Raw genomic sequence first — 20,938 nt, 5'->3', positions numbered from 1 at the left:
GCTATTTAGTCCCATGGAAATTCATTTTTCCTTGAAACTATGAAAGACAATTTACTTCCAACCATGTAATTGTATTTAGATTAATGTGAATATTGATTCTTGTATGTCTCCTCCTTTACAATTTAGCCTTAATATGAAGAAAAATTACGTTTTAATCGTAGTTATTGGCCATATCTCATTAACTATTCTGTGGTGACATAATGAATAGTTCGACGAGAGTATACTTCAGTATTATTATCTTATAGGTGACGTAGTTGTAGTACAACGTCAATTTTAAATTTACAAAAAGATCATTCCTCACTATTTTCTTGAAAACTACTCATCGACATTAATCATATGTTGAGATTAATTAGTTGGTCTTCATGTTTGCAAAATTCTTTATTTGTTAACAATTTATCTCGAGACTATCGACACTAGACCGAAGCGAAATAGAGACAAACATATGTTGATGAAGACGAGTCCGAGAACATGGTGGCAATTTTCAAGTCGTGACGAAACCGAGATTATATGCATTCTCGTCTAGATACTAACTTTACCCACCGTATTCTTCTGACATCTCTCACACTTGACTATCATTTCTTCTATTACTTTTTAAATCAAAAAAACAATTTATTATAGAAATTGAGGTTATATAAATTACAAGCAATTGAAAATGAAACGAAATCTTTGAGTTTTACGTCCCACGGTTATGCCGGTTAGGCTAAAGGAGACGGTGATGATGAGTAATGAATGAAATGGTGGAATGAAGAAAGTGTGAGGAAACGGGAGAACCCCGAGAAAACCCACGCACACGGTGTTTGTCCACCACAAACTTCACTTGGCGGGGGCTGGGATCGAACACGGGACCCCAAGCACCAGAGGTGAACGCTCTTCCACTGAGCCACCGCGGCCCCCTACAAGCAGTTGAGTCATTTCTAGTTTTCGCTCATATTATTCTCAAATGTTTCAGAAGTTTCATTTTAATCATAATAATAATCATAATACTAATAGTAGATTTCCAACACATCTGGCTAACACACAAGGATAGAAGTCGAAGTGACAGTTTCTTTTTCTTGGCCTACTTCATTGATTACCTCCCCGAGTAAAACAGCTTCTATATGTCTCATTACTTTTCCCCTATGGAAAACAATATTTAAACCGGAAACCAATATCCATCATTTCTAGTTTCACTGTAATAATACTTGTGGAGATAGTCTCTTTCTTTGAGATGTTTCATTATTTCGAAATACTCGCTTGTCGCATCAATTACTGTTTTAGTGCTATGACGACCAACGATGAAATCGGAAACGATTTATTTCTAACACTCCCGGTTTGGATATAAGCCAAGGGATTAGGTGAAATCCATCCTTAGAACGCTGAATTTGTTTTATGAAATCACTTCTCTATATTTCTTACCGTAAAACGGTTCTGAAAGTTATTTGACAGATAGACGGAGGGAACGGACGGTATCTCCTTGATTTAACCACTATAAATTTAAGGATTTACATTAAAAATCAATAGAGATGAACTGACAACAGATAGTGCAAAATTTAGCACAAATCGAGAGTCGCAGGGCATTTGTGTTGACTCTATGACAGACATTTTTACTGCTTGAGAACAAATATTTTCACAACTGTACTTGGGAAAATAGTTTATGCAACATTCAGTCGAATCAGAATTTTTTCACGTATATACTATTTTTGGACGAAAGATTATGGCCTCACAGGACTTGGACATCATAGCGTTCGCAAGGATGATTTATGGTCGTCAGTTGACATGAATTGAATTGAATTCAAAATTGAATTGAAAATGAAAATGAAATGAAATCTTTAAGTTTAATGCGCGATGGTCATGCCGGTTAGACTTCAGGAAACGATGATAATGAGAAATGAGTGAAAATTATGGACTGAAGAATGTGGGGGGAAACGGGAGAACCCCGGGAAAACCCACGAGCACGGTGTTTGTCCACCACAAAGTCCACACGTCGCGAGCTGGGATTGACCCCAAGTACCGGAGGCGAACGCTCTACCACTGAGCCACCGCGAGCCCCGAAATTGAATTGAAAAATGCTTTATACAATCCGGCGAGGTCCAGCATTTTGTTGCTCTAACCTAACCGTTGCCAAGGAAATCCATTTAGTTGTACAAATAAAAGACACGATCAATCGAGTACAAAAGGTACGGTGATATATAACAAAAAATACAAGTATACATTAAGATGATTTAAAAAAGAAAAGAAAAACAGATACTTTTAAAAACACATACACACACGCAGACACAAATACTTCTAGGGAAGAAAGAAAAAAGTAATAATGAAAAGAGCATACAAACACAAACATGAAAAAGAACACAAACGTATAAATAACAGACAAAATAAGGTATGCTTGTCATTGACAATGAGGGGGAGGGGTGATGAAACATGAGAGTGACGTGTAAAATCAAACTTTAATTCGGTTTCGTTGCACAGTAATCACACTTTATGAATGAGGCACTAGAGGACTTTTGGCAGTAGCACAGTATAACAGTTTCTGCCGAGGGTTTTCTCAGTTGGTGAAATGATAGATTATTAGACAATTGAGGCACTGCTTTTTTATTATGCCCCTCTAAAAAGTTACTAAGTGACGTTGAGGCTAAAAAATTGAAAGACGCAATAGTGTGAGAGACTTAAATTCAATACTTCTACTATCAACTGCAAAATTAAGAAAGAACATTAAGTTGAATATATTTATAATCTTAATATATAATTTTGGTATAAAGATTGAAAAAGAATAATATGTATTCCCATTAACAATACATATTGGCAACAATATTTTGTCCTATCTTTTGAAAGTGCTTTGAATACGATACAATATTTTGTGTTGACATCTATTATTCTTTCTTTTTTTTTATGGAGGTTGTAATATTTCAAACAATAAAATATAGATTATTCGATATAAAATATTAGCTTCTTTTAATAAGCAAGAGAAAAGCAGGCTTTGTGAGCACATGCTATATATAATTTGGTTATATACACAATAAGTAAATTAAATAAATTAATAATCTATTCGGGCAGATGGAAAACTATCAATTACCTCTGGCATGAATAACATAAATTTTAGTCCCATGGAAATTCATTTTTCCTTGAAACTATGAAACAGAATTTACTTCCAACCATGTAATTGTATTTAGATTAATGTGAATATTGATTCTTGTATGTCTCCTCCTTTACAATTTAGCCTTAAAATGAAGAAATCTTACGTTTTAATTGTAGTTATTGGCCATATCTTATTAACTATTCTGTGTATCGTTCTCTTGTTGGTGACATAATGAATAGTTCGACGAGAGTATAGTTCAGTATTATTATCTTATAGGTGACGTAGGTTAGTACAACATCAATTTTAAATTTACAAAAAGGTCGTTCCTCACTATTTTCTTGAAAACTACTCATCAGGATTAATCATATGTTGAGATTAATTAGTTGGTCTTCATGTTTGGACAATTTTTTATTTGTTAACAGTTTATCTCGAGACTATCGATACTAGACGGAGGTGAAATAGAGACAAACATATGTTGATCAAGACGAAACTGATATTAGATACACTCGTTTAGATACTACCCGTACCCACGGTATTCTTCTGACATTTCTCACACTTGACTATCATTTCTTCTATTACTTTTTAAATTAAAAACCTCAATTTATTATAGAAATTGAGGTTATATAAATTACAAGCAATTATGTCATTTCTAGTTTTCGCTCATATTATTTTCAAATGTTTCAGAAATTCTATTTTAATCATTATTAATTATAATAATCATATTACTAATCGTAGATTTCCAACACATCTGGCTAACACACAAGGATAGAAGTCGAAGTAAGAGTTTCTTTTTCTTGGCATACTTCATTGATTACCTCTTCGAGTAAAACAGCTTCGCTTATGTCTCATTACTTTTTCTCTATGGAAAACAATATTTAAACCGGAAACCATATGCATCATTTCTAGTTTCACTATAATAATACTTGTGGAGATAGTCTCTTCCTTTGAGATGTTTCATTATTTCGAAATACTCGCTTCTCGCATCAATTACTGTTTTAGTGCTATGACGACCAACGACGAAACCGGAAACGATTTATTTCTAACACTCCCGGTTTGGATATAAGCCAAGGGATTAGGTGAAATCCATCCTTAGAACGCTGAATTAGTTTTATGAAATCACTTCTCAATATTTCTTACCCTAAAACGGTTTTGAAACTTATTTGACAGATAGACGGAGGGAACGGACGGTATCACGTTGATTTAACCACTATAAATTTAAAGAATTATTTTAAAACACAATAGAGATGAACTGACAGCAGATTCGCAAGGATGATTTATGGTCGTGAGTTGACATGAATTGAATTGAATTCAAAAGTGAATTGAAAATGAAAATGAAATGAAATCTTTAAGTTTAATGTCAGATGGTCATTCCGGTTAGACTAAAGGAAACGGTGATAATGAGAAATGAGTGAAAATGGTAGACTGAAGAATGTGGGAGGAAACGGGAGAACCCCGAGAAAGCCGGTTCGGGCGAGGTCCAGCATACAATCGGGCGAGGTCCAGCATTTTGCTGCTCTACTACCTAACCGTTGCCAAGGAAATACATTTAGTTATACAAATAAAAGACACAATCAATCGAGTACAAAAGGTACGGTGATATATAACAAAAAATACAAGTATACATTAAGATGATTTAAAAAAGAAAAGAAAAACAGATACTTTTAAAAACACATACACACACGCAGACACAAATACTTCTAGGGAAGAAAGAAAAAAGTAATAATGAAAAGAGCATACAAACACAAACATGAAAAAGAACACAAACGTATAAATAACAGACAAAATAAGGTATGCTTGTCATTGACAATGAGGGGGAGGGGTGATGAAACATGAGAGTGACGTGTAAAATCAAACTTTAATTCGGTTTCGTTGCACAGTAATCACACTTTATGAATGAGGCACTAGAGGACTTTTGGCAGTAGCACAGTATAACAGTTTCTGCCGAGGGTTTTCTCAGTTGGTGAAATGATAGATTATTAGACAATTGATTCACTGCTTTTTTATTATGCCCCTCTAAAAAGTTACTTAGTGACGTTGAGGCTAAAAATTGAAAGACGGAATAGTGTGAGAGACTTAAATTCAATACTTCTACTATCAACTGCAAAATTAAGAAAGAACATTAAGTTGAATATATTTATAATCTTAATATATAATTTTGGTATAAACATTGAAAAAGAATAATATGTATTCCCATTAACAATACATATTGGCAACAATATTTTGTCCTATCTTTTGAGAGTGCTTTAAATACGATACAGGATTTTGTGTTGACATCTATTATTCATTTTTTATGAAGGTTATAACATTTGAAACAATATAGATTACTCGATATAAAATATTAGATTCTTTTATATTAATGAGCAAGGGGTAAGCAGGTTTTGTGAGCACATGCTATACATAATTTGGTTATATATGCAATAAATTCGTTAAATAAATTAATAATCTATTCGGGCAGATGTAAAACTATCAATTATTTTTCTCAGATACGACGAATATTTTTTTTTTTATTCTAAGCATGCAATTTTATTTATTTTAATGTTAACTATTGATTCTTGTATGTCTCCTCTTTATGATTTAGGCTTAAAATGAAGAAAATTTAAGTTTTAATTATAATTATTGGCCATACCTAACTAACTAGTCTGTGTAGAACCCTGCTGGTGTTTTGCTGGTGACATAATGAATCGTTTGATGAGAGTATACTTGAGTATTATTTTTATCTTATTGGTTACGTGGTTGTAGTACGGCATCAATTTGGAATTTACAAAAAGATCATTCCTCACTATTTTCTTGAAAACTACTCATATCTTTCGATTAATTGTTAGTTGTACTTATACATTGGCCATTTCTTATTATTTAACAATTTAATTTGAGACTATCGATACGAGTCAACTTTCGAGACAGAATCAGAGATCGCAAGAGCATATGTTGATCAAGACGAGATCGAGAACAAGTCGTTAATTTTCAACTCGAGACGATACCGAGCTTATATGAACTCTCGTCTATGTACTACCCTTACAGTGTATTCTTCTGACATCTCTCACACTCACTATCATTTGTTATTATTTTTTTTTTAAATCGGAAAGATCTATTATATAAATTGAGGTTATATAATTTGCAAGAAGTTGAGTCATTTCTAGTTTTCTCCCAGATGATTCTCTAATGTTTCATAGGTTTGATTGTAATTAATTATTGATTATAATAATCATAATACTAATCGTAGATTTCCAACACATCCGGTTGACATAAGGGATAAAAGTCGATTTTTTTACTTTCTTTTAAAACTTACTTCACAACCGCTTAAGAGTAAAACTGTTTCTCCATATCTCCTCATTTTAGCTCTATGGAGAGCAGTGTTTAAACCGGAAATAGTAATCAATTTACACCATTTCCAATTTCAGCAGAATAATACTGGTGGAGATTATCCCTCTTATTGAGACGTTGAATCGATTCCAAATAAACACATGTGGCTTCTATTACTGTTTTTGTTGTATGGTATCCAACGATGAAACTAGAAACAATAAATTTCTAACACCTTCGGTTTGGATATCGGTCAACAGAGGAGGTAGAACCCATCCTGGGAACGCTGAAACAATTTTAAAAAATCACTTCTTAGTTATTCTTTCCGTTTTAGTTCTGAAATTAATCGACAGAAAAGACGGACGAAAGGAAAGGTATCTAGTTAATTTAACCACTATCAGTTTAATAGTTTACTGCAAAATACAATGTAGATGAACTACAAAAAAGGCGTATCAAAATTTAGCACAAATCGAGTAACACAGGATCATTGTGTTGAATTACTGTTAATACAGCCTTTTGATGAAAGATTTTCCCAACCGTACTTAGAAAAATAGTTTATGCAAGATTCAGTCGGATCAGAAATTTTTCGTGTATGCACTATTTTTGGAAGAAATATAGTACTTGGATATCATAACATTCGTAAGGATCATTTATACTCGTCGGTTCACATGAGAATAACTTGGCAAATCACTTTAATTCGGTTGCGTTCCACAGCAGTCACGCTTCATAAATTAGGCACGAGAGGACTTTTGGCAGTAGCAGTGTATAGCAGTTTCTGGCGAGGGTTTTCTCAGTTGGTGAAATGATTGGTTATTAGATAATTGAGGCAGTGCTTTTATATTATGCCCCTATAAAAAGTTACAATGTGACGCTGAGGCTAAAAATCGAAACACGAAATAGCGTGAAAAACTTAAATTCAATACTTCTACGATCAACTGCAAAACTCAGAAAGAACATCAAGTGGAATATATTTATAGTTTTAATATATAAAATGGGTAAAAACATTAAAAATACAGTTGTATATTTCCCCATTAATAGCAGATATTTGAAGAAATATTTTTTAATTCTTTCTGGAAGTGTTATTAATAAGATATAGTATTTTGTATCGACATCTATTGATTTCATATGCCATTTTTTTTAAAGCAGTTACAAGGAAGAGGCGTACTTTATGACAATACATTATGCACTATTTTGTTACACATGTAATACATAAATAAAGAAACCATCTATTCCAGCAGATCAAATATTATCATTTATTTTTGACAAGGATTATATGCCATTTAGCTCCAATAAATGTTGAAAAACTTCGAATGAGAATTTACTCCGAAACACCTAAATTTATTTAGTTCGATACGATCCATTGATTCATATAACTCTAATTTTTGTGTTATAATTTTAAAATAAATTAAACTTAAATTTTTAATCATAATTATTGGACATACCTCATTAAATATATTGTGTACTGTTCCTTTGCTTTTGACATACATAATGAAAACTTTAGTATCCGTTTCATGTTATATAGGTGGCGCAGGTGTAGGTACAGTATCAATTTTAACTTTACAAAAAAGGATCGCTCCTCATTATTTTGTCCAAAACTACTCATCTGGGCTTACAGTCTTGTCATAAATTTAATTGATTGGTTTACTTTCACGTTTGGCACATTTTTTATTTGAAACGTTAAACGCTAATAATACCGTACTATAGAATTAATAGTCGTTTTATATTTCTGACATTTTGGGAATTGTTGTTGGAAGTTCTAAAGGAAGCTGGGTTGCAAAAGAAAGATCGAAAACCCATAAGAAACTTACACATGAACCAACAAATAAGTATTAGAATAGGGGAGGAAATGACAGAGAAAGTTCAATTGGAAGGGAAGAGTTCGACATGGATGGTGTCTCTCGACTACATTATTTAATACGTATCTATCTAGAAGGGGTAGTGGAAAAGAGCCTACAAAATGAAGACGGCATTTCGGTAGGAGGTAGAATGATTAGGTGTATATGGTTTGCAGATGACATGACGCTTGTTTCTTGAGGAAGGACTATGAAGAATATGAGATGAAAATAAATGTTAGAGGGACAAAAACCATGATGATTGAACTAGGCGCTCAGTGTCAAATACAGAGATAGGAGAGGAGAAAATAGAATATGTGACTACTTTTCGATACCTGGGTAGTATTATTAATGATATGAAATGTGAACATGAAATAAAAGTGAGGATAGGAATGGCGAAGGAAGTCTTTAGGAGGAAGAAAAGTCTTTTTGTACACCTTGAATAAAGAGTTGAGAAAAAGACTCATAAAATGCTTCGTGTGGAGTATTGTATTGTACGCGTCAGAAATACGGACATCACGCAAAAATGATCAGAAACGACTGAAAGCTTTCGAAAGGTGGGTATGGAGAAGAATGGAGCGAACTAATTGGATCGAGCGGAAAACCAAGGAAAGGGTGTTAGAAATTGTAAGGCAGAAAAGAACAAGTTTAGATATTATTAAGAAGAGAAAAAGAAACTGGTTGGTACATTGGCTAAGAAGGAACTGTATCATATAGGATATGCTAGAAGGTATGGTGACAAGGAAGAGAGAGAGAAGCGGAGGAGACTACAATTAATGGATTATATCAAAACAGAGAAATCATACGTGAAGACGAAGCGGTTAATGGAAGACCGTGGAGCATGAAAGCTTCTCAGTTGCTGCAAGTGACCAGCCAATAATAACAGAATACCTATGATGATTATACGAGGATCATTCAATAAGTAAAGAGACAAAGTCTATATTTTTAACACTAATCAATTTTTGTTTTGTTTCAGAGGTGTTAGCTGGCAACCTTGGGATATGCTCTGATCTGCTGTTTCGTAATTTTATGTCAATATAACTTCAAAAATATCAATTCATCATGGCAAGTCCTCTAGAAGATTGCAACTTAGAAGAACAGCGCTCAGTCATTAGGTTTTTAGTCGCAGAAGGTGTAAAACCAAGTGAAATTTTTTCTCGAATGTTGAGACAGTACGGTAACAGTTGTATGAACCGTGCGAATGTGTACAAGTGGGTTGATCGGTTTAAAAGTGGCCGAACAAGTGTAGGTAATGAACCCCGATTGGACGTCCAGTGGAAGTTTCTGGTTCTTCGTTGGAATCGAGGATTGACGGACTTATTCGTGATAACAGAAGAATTACTGTTGAAATGATAGCTGAGGAAGTTCAAGTAAGTGTTGGAACTGTTCACAATGTCATTAGGAACATTTTAAAGTACAGAAAAACGTGTGCCAGATGGGTTCCCAGACAGCTTACTGACGCTCATAAAGAATCAAGACTTTCCATTTGTCAAGCCTTAACGCAACGAAGTTTGATTGAAGGAGACGCTTTTTTTGAAAGAATAGTGACTTGCGACGAGGCCTGGATCCATCACTACGACCCTGAGACCAAAAGGCAGAGTATGGAGTGGAAACACACTAGCTCTCCAGTTCGCAAAAAAATCAAGGTTCAACCTTCCGCTGGTAAAGTGCTGCTGAACATTTTTTGGGACTCACAGGATCCAATCTATTGCGATTTCCTTGAAGATAAGCGAACTATCAATAGCCTATACTATTCTGAGATGCTAGAACACAAAGTTAAACCAGCTATCAGGAGCAAACGCCGTGGAATCTTGTCAAAACGAGTCATTCTTCAGCACGATAACGCCTGCCCTCATAAGCCCAGCTGACCCGAGATAAGCTTCAAGAATTGAGTTGGGAGGTCTTACCTCATCCTGCCTACAGCCCAGACCTCGCCCCATCTGATTTTTACCTGTTTGGACCACTCAAAGACGCCCTACGTGGAAAAAGATTTGCTAACAATGAGGAAGTTAAGGCAGCGATGCAAAGGTGGCTTCGGGGTAAATCGAAAGATTTCTTCGCCAAGGGAATTAGGAAGCTGCAAGAAAGATGGGACAAATGCATATCTGTAAAGGGTGATTATATTGAAAAATAGCCTTAGTTTTGAAAGATTGAAATAAATCTTTATTGAGCTATAGCAATTTGTTTCTTTACTTATTGAATGCTCCTCGTAACATTTTGCTTTATAATGTGTTTTCTGAAATTTATAACTTTTTTTTTTTGGTGATATATAAAGGCATAAATGAGGGTATTTCGTTAACAAATGCAAATGAGTAACATTCATTCAATATGTGGACACAATTGAAGGAGAGACTTCATTCATATCCAGAATGCAAAGATTAAATTTAGTTGCACGAATTTTGAAAATGTTACCAGAAAATGGCGGTTGAAAGTGTAATTAAAATGTTTATACTAACTGCTCGCTTAATTGTAGAACATAAACAAATTAAATCTTCAAATGGTGTCATTAAATTTGTATTCACTTTGGCCGAATTTTGGAGATTTTGCTCCGTAGTAATCGGGAAAGTGAAAAATGTGCTATTATTACATACACTATTTCTTCTTCACATAAAGATGATAAATATGGTACCTGGAGCTTTATGATATATATGACTGAAATTCGTTATTTACAGACGTATGTTCAGAGGCTAAACATTGTCCACAATAACATCTAGTAGCAATTTATAGTTCATTAACATTCGACAGAGGTAAGGTAAAACGTCGTAAGCCTTATTTCCAACTTTTTTCAGGAGAGAAAAAAAAACTCTAACTTCCATTTACATCTTTGCAAGACACAAGTATAAAAAGTTGACAAGAATTCGGTAAAAAAAAAAAAAGGAAAAACAATTTTTAGTTAATTAAGGGCTCAGGGGAAGATAATGATAAGCACTACCTCCACAGAGGCCATTTTACCTTGACATCTTAAGCTAGAAATATTTCGGTGTCGCCTGTGATATTTCAATGTTCCCTGACTTTGTGATATTGCTCTTCTTTTTGTTTAGATAGACTTTTACCTCAACATAAATTACCCTCGTAATCTAAACATAATAAGTTAATATCATTTCAACTTCGATTACGTATGCACTGTGAAGCTTGTTAGCATAATGTTAACCAATTTTAATGTTTTCATATAACTTGTTGTAATGATTGTTCACCCTATTTACATTACAAATTCGCAAAGTAAAAGGAAAAATAACGGCCGCGCCTCCCTAGGTGGTTTCCTAGTTCATCTCTATTAAGGAGCCGGCCCTGCACCTCCATCAAAATAAATCTATTAGATGGAATGATTTGGGATGGTATCACAGAACAGTATGTAGGTACATGAATTTCGGACGTGTACGCAGAGATTACAGGAAAAGCTTTCTCTGTGTAGTACTCCATTTCATTGCATAGGATGATTTTTTGTTACAACTTATTGCTATTACCATACTTCGAGCTTCTCAAATGTGAAACAAGACAGTTTTTGAAAGTAATCTAGATTTTATGGTTTATGTTACTTCGTTATTTAAAGTGGGAATGCTGTAGCCAGAAGTGGGAAATTGAATGGGGCGTATACGACTTATACCCACCTAATATATTTTACATCCAGATATAACTATATAAATTTACGAAAAAATGGGCGTATACGCTATATTTAAAAAAAAAATGGTTTTCATAAACACATTTAGTTGTCTATGCTGTTTTGCTTGCAGAGAGTAACCGTTGAATACGAAACTAAAGAGTATATTTCTGGCAGTAGGACGAGAGGACTCTTGGCAGTAGCAGTGTACAATAGTTTCTGCCTCGGATTTTCTCAGTTGGTGAAATGATAGGTGTATTTAGATAATTGTGGCACGCCTTTTATCTTATGCCCCTCTAAAGAAGTTACCAAGTGGAGTTATGAGGCTAAAAGACGAAAGACGGAATAGCATTAAAGACTTAAATTCAATACTTCTACGATCAACTACAAAACTCAGAAAGAGCATTATAAGCGATATATTTATAATTAAATATATAATATTTTAGAAAGAGAATGAAATAGAATATTACACTCCCTTATTTAGAGCAGAGCAGATATTAGCTGAAATATTTTAAAGTCGTTTTCTGAAGTGTTGCAGGTTATTTGGACACTCTAAGTCCAAATATAGACGTCCAAATATAAATTATTAGTTTCGGGTTCTTTTTTGCCAGGAGAATTTTAAAAGAGACTTTATATATATATATATATATATATATATATATATATATATATATATATATATATATATATATATATATATATATATATATATATATTTCACTTGAATGCAAATAATGAGTAACATAACTCAGGTCTATGGTAAATAGTATAAAGTCTGTTTGAGGACTTATCGTACACATTGAGTAATTCAATATTAAAAAGTTGTTTTATCTACGTTGTCTTTTAATGTTACGGAAATTTTGAAATATTGCAGGTTATCTTCTTCTCTGCATTCTTAGCATTTGCCTTTTCCCATTTTTATGTGGGGTCAGTGTTTCTGTCTTTAATTTTTTTTACTTTACTCTCGTCTATCATGTTCGTCCTATATTCCCATCCACTCTTAGCCAAATAATCTTGTATTTTGTGTTTCTATCTCATCTTGAGTCGTCTTATTTTCCTTTCACTTATTACCTAAAGCTCTCTCATTCTCTTTCTAACATAGCCGTCGTTTCTTCTTTCTACATATCTCAACTATCTCAGTCTCCATTCTTAAAAGTTTCTACTCGAGGATCCTAGCTTAACAGTGCCTCTTATATAATGATTTTTTGTTCTATCTTCCTTGAGACACCACACATCCATTATAACATTTTCATTTCTGCCACTGCTCATGTTTCGCTACTATACATCATAGCTGGTCTTACTACCGTTTTATATATCGGTCTTTTAACCTGCAACTTATTTTCTGATCACACAGGAGCCGCTCATCCTTCTCCAGTTTAGCCAGCCAGACTATATTTTGTGTGAGTTTCTTTGTGTAATCCACCATCCTAGACGAGGTACTATCAAGGTACTTATATTTGGAATAGGTAATAGGTTTTCTTCTCATAGTCGTAGAAAGATCCCGTATTGTTTGTTAAATGACATAAATTCTATCTTTCTTCTACTTGCTCTAATGCCTCTATCTTCCAATATCTTTCTCCATTTCTCCAGTTTCTTCTCTTTCTTCTCTTTAGATATTTCGCATATAATGTCCCCATCCGCCAACAGTATATTCCATACTGCCCTGCTTCATACTTCCCTCGCCAGCACATCAATGGACTGAGAGCTGATACCAGATGGAGATTAATTTCCAAAGGGAAAATACACTACTCATCTCTTAGGTCTCTGCTCCTTCGTACATGTCCGTTATCACCCGTACATATTTTTCAGAAACCTCCTTCTCTCTCATGCATGTCACAGTTCTTGTCTGGGTACTCTGTCGTACACCTTTTCCACGTCTATTAAAAGGAGGTGCAACTTCGCTTGCATTTCCTTGTATTGTTCCATAAACTGTCTCAAAGCAAAGATCACGTAAATTTTAATCTTCTTGCATGAAACCAAGCTATTTTTCTCCAACAATCATCTCTTGTATTCTTTCTTCAATTGTCTATTGTTTTGCAGATCTTCGTGATAATGTACGTTAATTTGATTCCTCTGTATAGAATTCCAAATAATCTTAAATTCATCCGTGTTCTTTGCCCTTTTATCCTAAGTAGAATTATCACTTTAGAAGATATTGAAACATAAGAAGATATTCTGTAGGAAATATTTAAAAGATAACAGAAATCGAGTCATTTAGATTTCCCCGTCACTGTCATAATCTAAGTGAAATAGCTTTCTTTGAACAAATGTTGTGATATATATTTTTAAAAAATACAGGTATCAGAAGACTTTCACGCTGGAACAATCTGCAATAGAAGAAATTTTGTTTGAGAAGAGAATCATTGGTGAAGTAAATCACACGGAGAGGTTTTCGAAGCACTTCTATACCACCAGAGGTATGTAAAAAAAAAGGTGTAAATAGATATCTTTGAAATTTAAATTGAATGGTTAGTCTAAGAAGGTAAAAACAATCAAGATCTGTTTGGTATAGACAGGAGTAGTGCTCTCAACGGGTCGGGTCGGGTTGAAGACCGACCCGTGACCCGAATTGACTGACCCGACCCGATGACCCGACCCGACCCGAATGACCCGACCGTGATCAGACCTGATTGACCTGAACCGACAACCCGACCCGAACTGACCCGACCCAACAACCTGACCCGACCCGTAATCTGACCCGAGCTGGCCCGATCCGAGTCGGGTCGGGTCGGGTCAACCCGATCCGTTTGAGAGCACTATGGTCACGACACCGGGTGAACGCCAAATGCACTCCCATTGGGAATCAAACCCGGACCACGTGTACCAAAGTCTTACACGTTAATCACTAGCTAGATCAAGCGGGGGATTTGTATATGCATCTTAATGAATATTTGGCACTTTTGAGGTTTGGTTATTTCTTTTTATAACTGATACCAATGTCCGACTTGTGAGAAATTTATTTATTTTTTCTTGCTTTAGTTCTATGTGACGAAATTTTTCTTCAAGGTCAGTGTTCTCACCTGCTCGGACGGCAGGGGGTCTTCTCGGATGGCAGTAGCAAGAGTCTCTTGGCGGACACAAAAGGAAATCATTTAACTTAGGGCTGTTCCGATAATCGAGTAATCGATAACAATTCGATAAAATTTCAAAACCGTTTCATCGATAAAGAATTTTAATTTTATCGAATTATCGAGCTTTCGAGATATTTATCGAGACTTCCGACATGTTCGGGACTCTCGGTGTTCGAGGCACTCGAAATGTAAGAAACATTAGACAACTTCGAGACACTCGAACTGTTCGAGAGTCTCGAATTGTTTGAAAGCAGCAAATACAGAAATATATCAATATGATCGCATTTTTCGAGTCGCTTGAATATTTTGAAAAGTTCGGGATTATCGGAGTGTTCGGAAGAAACAATGTATTCGAAGTTATCATAGTTGTATATAATATGTATTACATATGTGCAGGGTGTTCATTTTAAAACTTCTCTCCTTAGCAATGAAGTGAAGGAAAAGTTTTTTCCCCACAGATCTGTACAAGGTTTAAGCAGTCTGTCAGAAGAGAGAAAAAGGAAAACATGCATCACCTAAATGGAATTGGAATCCAAGAAAACCCATTAGTCTACTAATAGTCACTTTGTCGATTGCGCCAATAACGGGACAGGAAGAAAAATAATTTTACATATGATTTCGAGAGTTTAATTTAAGGTTCTGCGTAGAGACAGCTACTGATATAGGTAGAGGTAAGGAAATTCGATAAGGCTGAAGACTTATCAAACTCCCGTTTCGAAAATTTACTATCCGGCGCTCGGATGACTTCAAGTATTTGAGATTCTCGTGAAACAAACCGTGAGAATTTTGGGTACAAACCTCCCTATTACAGGCCGTCTTGTCTGTCTGTTTGTATGTGGCATCCGACGATAACTTTGGGCTGTCATATTTTGAAATTAGAAAAGCGAGGGATTCTAAACCGTAAGTACTGATGTGAACTTGTGTATTACTAATACTGACGATCCTTCTGACAATTTTTTTAGTGGTTTCTTTGTTAAGTGACACTTCCAATGTACTTTTCTAACAAAACTAAAGTAAAGCAAATTTAGTTTTTGCCTTTAATGTTTTATTAAGTTCAACAAATGTGAGTCTCGAATTGTAAAGTAAGTATTACAGTAAGATATCTCTAATAAGGATATCTTTAAGACAAGTTTTTTTTTTTTTTTTTTTAAGCAAGCGATATATGGCAGATGTTGTTCATACGGTTTTCTCTCTAAGAAATACAAAATAATTTCTAAACTTTTATCGTAAGGAAGCTAAAACATATTTAGGAGTCTTGGTCCATCTCTTATAAAATTTCTAATCATTTTCAAAGATTGCTATTTGAAATCATACTAACATACGAAATTACCACAGTTTCACAATATATGAAATACAGTATAAACATTTTAAAAGAAAAAAAAATACTAATAATGAATCTAATCTAAACAAAATGCTAAGGATATCATAGTTCAATTTGCAATCATTTCTGAATATATAAAGACTAGTTGAACATATAGATTACGTAACAACATAGACTTGTTCAGTTGAACTGGACAGAATGTTATCAAAGAAATACGCACCCATGAGATCATACATTATTATTCATGGGTTGAACCAAAATGTGTATGATTATGCCAAATGTTTTACATTTTTTCATTCCCTTTAACTTTTTTTAAAAATCTCAATTGCATAAAATCTTATCATAAAATTCTACGCATGATACATCTTTCATATTGTACAAAACCAGTAGTAATAATTTGGCAGTTTCTACGTTCATCTTGTTTCTGTCATCTGTCCATTCGCGATTGAGATTGATAAAGAAATGTAGCGGTTTATGTTGAATATAAGAACACTTTATGAACAAAGTCGTCTTAGATTTTCTCCAATCCAAAAAAGCGGGTGGTTTTACGTGATTAAGAGATGATTAAGCGGGAGACGAGTATAAGACCTGAAAATCTGGTGATATTCGCTAAAATCAGGTAATATGGCAACCCTATGTCAGGAATCGCCTCCCAAACGTTGGTGGTGGTGTTTTGAAACACTCTGTATAAAATAATGCACCACGTTATTCTGAATTGATGCAAAACTCTTACGTTTTAAAAACCTACATTATTCGTCCAGGAAGCAATCTGCCTCCACCAAACGACGCTTCTGGATCCTTTAGTATGTGGATTCATCATAATGTATATACAAACCGACTATATAGAACATATGCTACACTGTGTATTCACTGTCGAGGAAATAGATTTATTTCCGTTTTTCATCTTCATTAAACTTAGTGATGATTTCAAGTTTCCCCCGGTAGGCTTACCATACGTCCTAGATTCAAGCCTGTGTCCGGAAAATTGTCTAAGATTAACTAATGCCCGAAATTTTAGGGAAAATCGAAGACAGGGAAATTTCGCTATGTTTGGTCAAGTGCTTGACTTGCATTTCAGTCTTGTGCTGATTTTTATGAAAGAAATTAAAATAGCGATAAGGTGTTCTTCGCAAGAATACTTTACTCAGGAAAATAATTAAGACAATAATATAAAAATATATTTTAAGTATAGAAAATGAGCATAAGCATTATTGGAACTTAAGATTAGACTTTTCTAATCCTGTCCCGGGGGATTGTGAATACACGGAGGGTGAAAGTAGCAAAAATACTGGTAAGCCACGGTGAACATGATCTGAAATATGTTTGTGAGGAAATATTCCTCCTGAACAACGCCCTGAAATCACCACTGATTTGACTAATATTTATTTTACTGAAAGGCTAAAGGGAGAGTTTGCGCCCAAAGCATCAACATATCTGATTGCGGCAATGTGTGAAATAGTAGCCATTAACAGAAAGGAAACACGACAGAAGATAACACATTTGGCTTAAAAATAAAATTTTGCTACAACATTTTAGCAACACCGTACGCGATTAATATGGTTGAGGTGTTGGGCGTATAATATATCGTATGAAGAGCAAATTACCCTATTTGTACGTTTAAGACCGTATGTCTGACAACACTGATACAATATCTGTCAGCAAATAACAAACAAGAGATAAAATTCAGAAAGAAATTGAACTTCCTGTGTGTGTGTGTGTGTGTGTGTGTCGGATGAAAAAGCAACCCCTTTCTGACAACTTTGCAATAACTTATCAGATGAAAAGAAGAAAAGTTCTTTGACTAGTTTGGCTGCAAGAAGGAATCATTGGAGAGGTGAAAGAACTTCGATAATACTCGAAATTTCGATACTACCCGAAACTTCGATAATACTCGAACTTTCGATACTATCCGAAACTTCGATAATACTCGAAATGTCGATAATACCCGAAACTTTGATAATACTCGAAATGTCGATAATACCCGAACTTTCGATAATACCCGAAACTTCGATAATGCTCGAAGTTTCGATAATACCCGAAACTTCGATAATACTAGAAATTTCGATAATACCCGAAACTTCGATAATTTCAAATACTCGAACGGTTTCGAGTAACCGATGACAACTCGATAAATTTTCACTCTCGAAGTTCGATAGGTCCTCAGCCTTATCGAACACCCCTAGTTTAACTACAATGATAAGGGTTGAGGAAACAAGAGAACACCTGTGTTTTTTTCCAACCGTTCAACTTTCATTCCAAAATAGGTTCTTATGATTCCGGGACCCGTGCCACTTTGATTTTTCTTTCTCAGTAATTAAAATGTATTTTACAGTATATATAGTTGCACGTAAGAAGATACATAATACGAATTTTGTAATTTAAAATTTAAAAATACAGTATGATATTTAATTATAAAGTACTAATTTTATTTCATCACTTTCAGCCCAACAAATGAAATTCAAACAATTCGCTCCCTGGGTCTTGGTCATCAATACTGCGTCTTATTCTTTGTCTTGCAGTCAAGTCTTGGTCCTGCATTTCGTAGTCTTGGTAGTCTTTCATGCTATACAAGAGCCAAGAATGCTCGCCTCATCGGTACAAATGAAGACCAAGTGTGATTTTGATTATGGTCTTTCATACTATACGGAAAGCAAGAAAATACGCTCATCGCTACTTGGTGATAACCAAAACAAGGCCAAGAGCAAGATTACTATGCACTTCGTCTTGCATATCCAGTGGCGTAGGGAAGGGGGGGGCCCGGAGGGGCCGGGCCCCCCCCAAAGAGGTCCGACAATGTACTTTAGTACTTTGATGTTTGTAATTTTTTATATATTTTTATGTTTATATATTTTTTTGTTTGTAATTTTTCTATATGTACCTATAACAGCACTTGGGCCCCCCCCAAACACACATCCTGGCTACGCTACTGTGCATATCCAATCTTTATCTTGTTCTTGTATCGATGTCCTTGGGCTTGGTGAAATAAAATGAAATATTCAGTTTAAGGTCCCTCGATTCTGCACCGAGGCTAAGGGATATGGTGACCATGAGAAATGAATGAAATGGTGGAATGAAGAAAGTGGAAGGAAACAGGAGAACCCCGACAAAAGCCACTACACGGCGTTTCTCCACCACAAAGCCTACTTAGCACAAGCTGGGATCGAACCATGGACACCATGCACCAGAGATGAATTCTCTACCACTGAGCCACCGCAGCCCTGCTTGGGCTTGGTCGTCCATATCCAATCTTTCTTTTGGCCTTACTTAAAAAAAAAAACTTCTAGTTTTGTTCTAAATCCAGACTCCATATTGGCGTAGATATTAATATTACAGTCGATTGGTAAAATTAATCTTCCACATTTAAAAATTAAAGTACACACAATTACAAAAATAAACATTTACCATAAAAGCACTAGCTGCAAGTGTTCAAAATAGATTTATGGTTTCTATAAAATCAATTGAAAATTGCTATTTTTAATTAGGCAGCTAGTGAAAAACAGCAGTTTTCGTCTCCAGCCGAGTTTAAGCTCAAATTAAACTCAGCTGATCAAAGTGAACTGACCCGACTGACCCGACCCGACAACCCAACCCGAGCTGACCCGACTGACCCGACCCGAGCTGACCCGATTGACCCGACCCGAGCTGACCCGACTGACCCGACCCGACAACCCGATCCGATCCGTTTGAGAGCACTAGGCACGAGTAAATTAACTTTTTGTATAAGATAATCATGAAGAAGTGTTGGATTCAAGATGAAGTTAAGAGGGAGAAGGTTGTCATGTCGTTTGAGAAGAAATCATATTCTGAAAGTTTCAATGAATGAACATGGAGACGCCAAAGACGAAGAAATAAATATTATAGGAATTCTGCCATTTTTGGTAGGTCACTTGCCGCAACTGAGAAGCTTTCATGCTCTATGTTCTTCCGCTATCCTCTTCGTACTCACTTACGATTTCTCTGTTTTGATATCGTACATTAACTGTAGTCTTCTTCGTCCTCTTCCCTCTTTACTGCCACTTTCCTCTTTCCTCCCTCATGATACTTGATACAGCTCCTTCTTAGCTAATGTCCCAATCAGTTTCTCTTCCTCTTCTTAATAATATTGAAAATTATTCTTTTCTAACACCCCCTCATTCGTTTCCCGATCGACCCAATTCTCTCCATTCTTCTCCACACAAACATTTCCAAAACTTCCAGCCGTTTCTCATCGTTTTAGCGTAATGTCCATGTTTCTGTCCCATACAATACAATACTCCATACGAAATATTTCGTGATTTTTTTTCTCAATTCTTTATTCAAACTCCCAGAAAATAAACTTTTCTTACTCCTAAAGGCTTCTTTTCCCACACCTATTCTTGTTTTTATTTCAAGTTCGCACGTCATATCATCACTAATACTACCCAGGTATCAGAAATTACTCACCTGTTCTATTCTAATAATAATAATAATAATAATAATAATAATAATAATAATAATAATAATAATAATAATAATAATAATAATAATAATAATAATAATAATAATAAAATATGTCCTTTACAATTTAATTAAATGACAGATTGCCCTCTTTTTGAAGAAAAATATTAGTAGAAGTGCATCCGAGGTAGGGCTGCTCGACGTCCTGGTTTTCTGAGTCAGTCCCGGTTTTCAATGGAAGAATTAACTGTCCCGAGAAAGGCTTTCTGGACGCCTGCTTGTTCCGGTTTTCCTTTCTTGATTGAAAAAAGGATTCATCCTACAAGAAGTAGTATGTCCACCTAAAAACAG

At 35.0% G+C, this 20,938-nt stretch overlaps 1 long non-coding RNA gene across 1 annotated transcript in view; it reads left to right on the top strand.

Annotated features, from left to right (window-relative positions):
- Positions 1-18,587, top strand: part of LOC145664522 (uncharacterized) — a 139,544-nt gene extending 120,957 nt beyond the window's left edge. The window contains exons 4-5 of the long non-coding RNA XR_014127453.1: positions 14,078-14,196; positions 15,309-18,587. This is a non-coding gene — a long non-coding RNA (uncharacterized LOC145664522). The remainder of the gene's footprint in view (positions 1-14,077; positions 14,197-15,308) is intronic.
- Positions 18,588-20,938: the final 2,351 nt, after the last annotated feature.

The sequence above is a fragment of the Thermobia domestica genome, chromosome 11 (genome assembly GCF_964235325.1).
Source record: "Thermobia domestica chromosome 11, izTheDome1.hap1.1, whole genome shotgun sequence".
Classification (NCBI taxonomy): Eukaryota; Metazoa; Arthropoda; class Insecta; order Zygentoma; family Lepismatidae; genus Thermobia; species Thermobia domestica.
This window is presented reverse-complemented; position numbering and strand designations above follow the sequence as displayed.